The sequence below is a fragment of the Cupressus sempervirens genome, chromosome 3 (assembly GCF_028749045.1).
Source record: "Cupressus sempervirens isolate cs-2001-9-10 chromosome 3, ASM2874904v1, whole genome shotgun sequence".
NCBI classification, from domain to species: Eukaryota; Viridiplantae; Streptophyta; class Pinopsida; order Cupressales; family Cupressaceae; genus Cupressus; species Cupressus sempervirens.
This window is the reverse complement of record NC_143120.1, coordinates 459,447,451-459,456,364: the sequence shown is the minus strand read 5'-3', so window position 1 is coordinate 459,456,364 and position 8,914 is coordinate 459,447,451. Positions and strand designations below refer to the sequence as shown.

The 8,914-nt window shown below is 30.6% G+C and overlaps 1 pseudogene; it reads right to left on the bottom strand.

Moving 5' to 3' along the window:
• Window positions 1-5,641: 5,641 nt before the first annotated feature.
• Window positions 5,642-6,848, bottom strand: LOC149567085 (THO complex subunit 7A pseudogene; annotated as a pseudogene).
• Between the last annotated feature and the right edge of the window lie 2,066 nt (window positions 6,849-8,914).

Sequence of the window (8,914 nt, the reverse complement as noted above, 5' to 3'; positions counted from 1 at the left end):
GAAATATTTCATAATAAAGTTGTTATAAAAAAGAAAGAATCATATTTGAAATATATTTAATAATAGTACACCTGTTACAATACAACTCTTATTTTATAATATTTCTGGAGGAAAAATAGACTAAGGAAGCTTTATTGAACTCACCATTATTGAGTTCGACATTTGCATGGATGGTTACAAGCTAGGTAGTTGGGTGTGAAAGGAATTGAAGCACCTCCACAATGGTAATTAAAGGGACAAATGCATGAAGATTCAATAGCCTGCTCAACTTATTTTATTGTATATTTCAAGCAAAATTTTGAAGCATAAATGCAGGCATGGTAATGAAATCACATACCATAAATCTTGACCACGCTTGCTATGTAATTTCTTTCTTAATTTAAATCATCCATGCATATGACAATCCCTCTCAAAAAGGTAATGATTGCCTTTGCAATATTTAACTTAAGTTGAAGATTTTCTTCGATTTTGTGCCAAATATGAGTATTTTAGAGTATCATTGAAATAGACTATTTGCATAAAGCACATTAGTTTTTAATTATTCTACTTTGAGAGACAAAAACTTCATTTGCATAATGATAGTAAAGGATTTTTAAAGCATACTACCATTAATTTTGGTTCTGTAGTTTATTTTGTGTATCTAGCTCTATCGCTTTGCCCCTTTTGATTTACTTTTGATTGAAATATGAATGTACTCTTTTTTCCCAAATACAATTTCCTAACATTGTGTAAAAATCAACATTATTTCACATTTTTTTATCAATGCAAAAGTCATATCCTAAGATTACTTTATTCATTTATATATATCTAATATTTAAAGAATGCAAACATGGATGGTTGGGACTGTTAGAGACTTGCAACCATTTACAAAATTATTTTTTTAGAGATTCACTCAATTCTACGCCCTCATGGACATCCTCCCCTATATTCTTCATTGGTGATTGCTCTCATTGTTTCCATGAATAACATCTTATAGAAATGTAATAAGTTTTGTTAAAGATTGTTTATATTTTGTTTGGTTTCAAAAAATTTAATGGTATTTTTAACAAATCTATTTTATATCATGGGTTCAAAGTCCACAAAATTTGGTAGTAACCATCTAGACTATTTTTGTTTCCCTTAGTATTTTCTGTTATTTAGAATAGAATGAATATTTTTAATTGGATAAATAAATTAATTCTAAAATGTTTGAACTATTTCTATTTCTAAACTTTACATATTTTAAATTAGATATCTCTCAGCTTAATTTACAAAAAAAAAAATTAATTAAAATTTTAAGTATGCTAATATAATCTGTAAATATAGATTTCTACGTACTTAGTTTGGTATGAATATTTCTAATTGAGTTCATCTAAGGGGATTGAGTCTACTCATCATGATAATGGCTCCATGTATTGGGTCTTTAGAGGAGAGAGACTTACCAAAAATTTAGATGTTGTTTCTAGCTCAAATGTTCCCAATTTTATGTTCACAACTCAAATGCTCTCCCAAGGCCTGAGCTAAAACCCTCATTATTGTATCCAAAATTAAGGAATAAAATATGATTATGTCCCCAATGGATAATTGAAATGCATATTCAATCTAAATTATAGAGTCTTTGAAACTTAATACTCTGATCCAAGCCAAGAACCTTTTGAACATTGAAACCACTAAACTGCCTAGGACACTTAACTTATCGAACATATGAACCTCCTTGAACCAATTGAACCATTTTGAAATAGGTTCAATGAAGTTCAAAACCAAAGAGGGACTAAGATATAAACCTTAAACAAGTGTTGTGTGTTATGGTGGGGTAGGAGGAAGATGGTTGTGTGAATAGTTGATCAGGCAAGTTACAAAGAATTAGGGTGTTGGTTGCAAGTAGTTTCATTAATTTGATAAGGGAATCAGCTTTGAAAGTAGGATAATCAAAATTGTCATTTCCATCCTTATGATAGATGTCTCTATCTTAGAATAGAAAATTACCTCAAATGACAAGCAACAAGTTATTAAATGTATAGAAAACTAGAAGAACATTCACCTATAATATTTTTGAAGGACAAAAATATAATAAAAATATAATTTAGTGGAAAAAGCCATGAGCTATGTAGCTCCACATTGTGGCTATTCCATTTTCCAGTAGTGGAAACTCTTCACTTTAAATATGAAGATCTTGAAATTAAAAAAGATAACTATCATAGATCTATATTTGTGTTTTAGTGATAAAAAATATACAATTTGATTTTAAGAAAAATAATAGTCTTAAATGTATATGGTTAAATAAAATAAACAAGAGTAGTAGTTGTAGTTGTATAATTATAGTATTACTAATTATGTTAAACAAAATGTTCAATAAAACAAGTATGAAGTAACATAAATGGATCATCTGCTCGAGCCAATCATGACTTAATGTGAATGCATCTGATCATTACTTGGATGATATTATGCATGAGATCTTTACTCAATCACCAAGAGATAATATAATACCTAAGTACAAATTTCTACATACTTAGTTTGGTATGAATAGTTTTGATTGAATGCAAGGATAATTGCTTGTGTGAATTCAAGACATGAATGATTAATTTAATTTAGCACAAGTACTATGCAAATGTGTATGTATGCATGTAAAGTAGTTCATGTAGTGAACTAATATACATACATACATGCACAGATGCATACAATCATCCTTGAATCTAACTAAAGTTATTATATATGAACAAGAGATACATGTTTAGAATGAAAAAAAGAACATTTACATAGGTACCTCTTTTCACCTTGAAGAAAATCTCATAGCAAAGGCATGAAGATCACAAGGGAACGACAACAAAATCCTGATCTCTACTGATCTCCACCCTCGTTCAGAGCTCTCCATCATCTTTTGCAAGCAACTCTCCACAATCAATCAAAACAAATGGGGAATGATTAATGTCATGTTTTCTTTTCTTTTTTGTTGATAATTAATAATGCACAAGATCTCTCTGTATACATACATACATACATACATACATACATACATACATACATACATATATATATATATATATATACATATATATATATATACATATATATATATATATACATATATATATATATATATATACATATATATATATATATATATATATACAGATATACATATATACACACATACATGAAAACAACAATGCTGAAATGAATGTTGAAATGAAAGCTATCAATGATCAAACACCTATGCTAGAGTTACAACACAATGTGAAGTTGATATTAGATAACATAGAGGCAGATATTCAAAATTTTGATAATCAAAATTTAAGGCATGGGAGTTAAGGAGAAGGAGCAACTTTAGAAAGAGAAGGAGAAGAAGTGACTTTAGAAAGAGATTGCACATCAGAAACAACTCCTTAGACTCAACTCTTCACTGAAGTTATTCCTCAATTCCTTGCATATTCAATTTTAACACCTTGGAAAACTATATTTTATGCTACTAGTTGGGAACAACTAATTGTTTTGTTTATTGTACCTAATTTGATGAAAATTCTATAGGAATTTGTAATTGTTAAGTTTCAGGATTTGCACCCTATTGAACTAGTAATGTTCAGTAAACCTTACTTAACATGGGATTCATTTCACTATGTGAGACTGGCTAATGAAATGAAACCTCCAGATCCTAGGCCGGTTCTTATTGGATTCTTCAGTGAAACACTCTAAAACTTAATAAAAACTTGCAGGGAAAAGGTAAGAAGTGACTGAAAAACAACCTAAAACCTAAAGTTTAAAATAAGGAGGTGACACACTAGAAGTTACTATGAAGATGTAACACACACATAATAGAGAGGATAATATAGCTCTATGAAATATCATAAAACACAACTTCCTGTAAAGGCTTGCACAAATGATTTGTAATAAGGTTGTAGACTGAAACTATAAAAAGGAGGATAAACTAATACCTCTCTTTAACTAATTTCACCTATAAACACATATCACAACCTACAAGCAAAATTAATTTTCTACACAAAGGTGTTGGAATGAGATAGAAAGACAAGGAATAAGGAAACATTCACAAGTTAATCTATCAAATCATTCAAAAATGCACACAGAATTGTAGAAAGGAAAAGGCTTCAATTAACTCCACAAAGCATGATCACGGTGATGTTACTGATATTATATCTCCAAAATTTTGAATTGCAGACCCTATAACAAAGCTTAGGACTCAAAAGGATGTCTCAAAACTTCATCATAAAATTAAAACTCTGTAAAAATGAGTTACCCAATTCAATAAGTACAATCCCAACTCCTTGGGTCGAATGCAAAATAAAAGCCTCAAAATCAAGGCTTAGAAACTTCTAAAATTGATGTCTCTTCCTCATATGGCTCCACTAACTCATTATGAAGCTTATGACTCATCAAAACTACCCAAAAAATGCTCCAACAAGTCATAAAGACCCACAAAATAACTTGGCAAAGTCAAATCTGACTCACCAGTCCTATATTCCCTCCTAGAAAAATTCTTAGTGTTTGTACAATGGCTTATTCTTTAAATATTCCCTCTTTTTGCATTAAAAATAAAAAAAATATAAAGTGATTTATAATTATATCACTTTAATATTTTTTGTTACAAAGTATTGCTTATGCAAAAAAGAAAAGAAAACAAAAACACTAAACACTAAAAACCCTCACATAGAACCTCTTGTAAGCTTCACATATGTGTTCCCCCTTATTATATATATATATATATATATATATATATATATATATATATATATATATATATATATATATATATATATATATATATATATATATATATATATATATATATATATATATATAACTTCAAAAGGGATTAAAATCCCATCAAATGCTTGCGGACTCCAAAATTTCTTTCAAAATGATAAAGGGTATGTAAAATATTGAAAGAAACCTAAACTCTTCTCATTTCATATTCTGGAGGTTTCGAGTATTCAAGAGGAGTGAGGGTTTCAGTCCTAAACGAGTCACCATTGTTGAGGAATCCACTAGTTCGCCATGAAAACATGTGTTGGAGCTTTTACTCAAGGATTTTTCTCTAATTTTTTGATTCGACCGCCATTAACAAGTTGGTAAGGATTTTAAATTATATTTCCAGCTTTCCCTAGATGTGAGCATACATGAAAATTGAATTCTTTTCCTTGTGTTATGAATCTTCAACACATGTTTTTGAGTTGCCTATTCCTTGAATAAACTTGGGCACTCATAAAATTTCTTTGTGGAGTTTAAATGCCTTTTCATTTCAATATTTCTATGTTGAATTAAAAATATTGAGCTGCCATAAGGGAGATAGTGAAGCCGTTGCTATGAGCATTTGATAAACCTTTATTTTTTTTGCATTCAATCGGATTCATTTTCAAAACTCGAAATGGGTTTTACTATAGTTGTAACAACACTTAATTTTTCCCTACTGGTTTTTTGGTAGCCATGAATGAACTTTGTTGGTTTTCAATGAAGCTGCTATTGTTGTTTTTTGATAATCTACTGGAGACTTTAAAATGAAACCACCATTAACTATTATTGGCTTGCTGGTTGAGCTCATAGGTTCAAGATGAATCTGCCAAGGTGTTGAAGTCATTGCTTTCCAACTTGAACACTTACAGTTGTAGGGGTTTCTTATTGATTGATTTTTACTGTGTGTGCACCATACATGCTATTGTATATAAAATCTTTTGGTATCTTGTTCAAGGTAATCGTAAAAGCATTTTCTTATTCCCTTTGCATAAAATTGTGCATGAAATCTATCATCAAGAACCAGATAAATATTGTTAGCAGCAACAAATACTTCCTCTAAATCTATTTCATGCTCTACTACCATATTCCTTTGTTATTCATCCATTGTATTTTTGCAATTCATCAACCACATGTAATAGCAGAAAGAACTACTTCTTTCAAAGCTCCAATGTTCTTGATGCAGTAGTATTCTCTGCTTCTTGGACAACAAATTTCTCGCACAAGTTTAGATAATGTTTTATGGGTTTCATGATGAGGGGCTTGAGCTGAAATTAATCTCTTGATTGCCATGCACTCTTCTTTATGTTGTCTTTCAATTTTACTTCTTCTAGTTGTTGTTTCAAATCATCTATATCTAACTGGCCCTACAAAATCTGTTGATTCAGTTCCTCTTGCAACTCATTGAAATTATCCTTCTCATGTTCATTTGCATCAATGACTATTGTAGTCTTGAGGAGAGGCAGTTCAAATGTAGTAATCTCCTGTAGAAATGATTGGGAGAGCCTCTCATACTCAAATGATTATCAATGCCTTTGTCTATCTTTGATTTTTTTTCTTTTTTTCATACATTGGGTTTACCATATTCATATATTGTCTCTGTAAATGCATGTGCCATGGCCAAGCTAACCATTGAATTTCATACCAATAGATTATGCAGTAAGAACAATTAATTCATCTAGAATGGGACCAAGGATAGCAGAGGATCTTGTCTGGTATTCCTTTTCAACTTTTTTTTTTTGAGCCATCTCTGCAACTGTGAATCCAAATGTATTGAATTGAGATGAAGTGTTAAGCTCCTATGCATTTATTTCCTCTTTCTCATCTTCATCTAAAAAGTTGTATATTGTTTGACCTTTCACACCTGCCCTATTTTCATAGTGCATCCATCCTAGTTAATAGTAAAATGTTCTCTGTTAACATATTGCTGGAGCAATAGCTTAGTATCATTTTCTATTGTTTTTGTTACTTGCACTATTAATGAACATATGACTGCAGTATATAACTATTGTGCTATTTTTGTTCTTTATCTTCACATTCTATTTTTTTTTAAGACCAACATATGAATCCAGTGGCACTCAAGTAATTCCAATTTGTTTTCTCATTACTTGTGAAAGCTCTTCTGACATTTCACACTTAAATCCAATGTAAACCTTTCTCTAATGATGTACATTCTTCTACTGGAGAAGTGATATCAGTACTGTAGCTTGTATAATATGTGCAAACTATTGAAGATGCTATGTGAATGAAAAGTAGTGAAGCTATCTAAGCCATGTGATGTGTCATGAGTAGAGTTTTTATCAAGAAGGCAAACAATCATTTCCCTTTTTTGATGTAATATGTTTGAAACTTTAGCTGCTAAAATTCATCTGAATACTCACTGTCTTTGCATGTTGAAATGATGTTCTCCTAACTGTTAGGATACTCTAAATTTTTTATATGATATTTAAGTTTTATTTCATGAGGTTCGAGCATGGGCTCGTGACACTCATAAATGATTTTATTTCTTTCAGCGCTAGATTTCAATATCACTGCTTACTTTTCTATCATGACGAAATGCATAGACAGATAGAGTATGTAGTCATAGAAATAGGTAGTCATTGCTTAGATCCTTCAGGATCTAACATCAGTTGCTTTCATGTTTTTTCAGCTGCTAGAGATCACGGAGCTCGGAGTTAGATTCTGTTGCTCTAGGGAAAGAATTCATAACCAGTCAAAGTAACAGGCAATGATTGGTTATCTCTACTCTTTATTTCCTTCATTCATATGTATCTGTTTGTGTATTTCCTTATGAGAGAAATTTAGTATAGTGAGCTATACTCACGACTTGTGTGAGATTTTTTCTGTTCAGCATATCATTTCATTTCATTGTTTGAAAACATCAATGTATATTTGAAAGTAAATAAATACAAAGACATTTCTATTGTTTGAATGAAATGAATAGCATTTCTATACTTTTATTGCATGTATGCTTAAAATTTTACACATGTGCAAAATTTTAGTAACAATAATCAACCCAGCTAATCAACAACTAGACCCATTTAACTTGGTTATAGCTAGTTTCTTTCTAAAAATATTTGGTATGATATGTTTTTGTAAAATTTCTTGCGAACTCTACCCATTTTTCCTAGCTTGCATTATTTTTGAGGAGGATATTGAGGTAAGTCACTTACCACTAGTTGAGTGAGTTTTATTGTTTTATTATTTGGATTCTAGAGTATGTATGCAACTAGATCAATTTTTTTGTTGTGTTAAGATGCAATAAGCACCTTTAAAAACATCTCTAAATATACATGTTTAGAAGGAAATATAAAGAGATACCTATTTAGAAGGAAAAGAAATGAACATTTACATAGCGCTTGAAGAAAATTGTAGAGCTAGGGCATGATAAAAAAATTGTAGAGAAAGGGCATAGAGATCACATAGGCATGACATGGAAACAAAATCACAAAGCAAGGGCATGAAAACAAAATGCAGAGATCACAAGGGCATGACAACAAAATCACAAAGGAAGGGCACAACAACAAAATATAGAGATCATAGTAACAAAATCACAAAGCAAGGGCATAGAAATGAAATGCAAACATCACAACAATGAAATGCACTAATCATAAAGGCATGTCAATGTTCAGAGATCTCCACCCTCGTTTGGAGCTCTCCACCCTCTTTCAAGTGCAACTCTCCACAATCAAAACAAATGGGGAATTATTTATGTTGTGTTTTATTTATTTATTCTTACACTCACATGGGCATCTCAATTATGATGCCAATGTCATTATTGTGATGACGCATTGCAAAAAAAAATGAAATCACCACAAATTACACTGTCATTGTAAATTATCGTTGCAATTTGACCCCAAATATTGTAGTGCAAGGTATATTTTATGTCATATTTTTGTGGGTATTTTGTCTATTCTCTTGCATGTGGATTTCAATTTCATATTTATTTCAAATCTAATATGGTTTATGTGGAAATAGTTATATACAGTACCAATGACCAAGTGTTATTTTTGTAAAGATTCTACAAATTTTGAACTTCCAAACTAATATAACGCCTTTCTGAACTGTTGAAGATGGTCTTGAATATATTAGACCTATCTATGAGGTGTTACTTATAGTATAATAATTATTCTGTAGATGTTTTATATCTGCTACAAGTCATATAGGATAGTAATGCTAAAGGAGAAGACCTTGT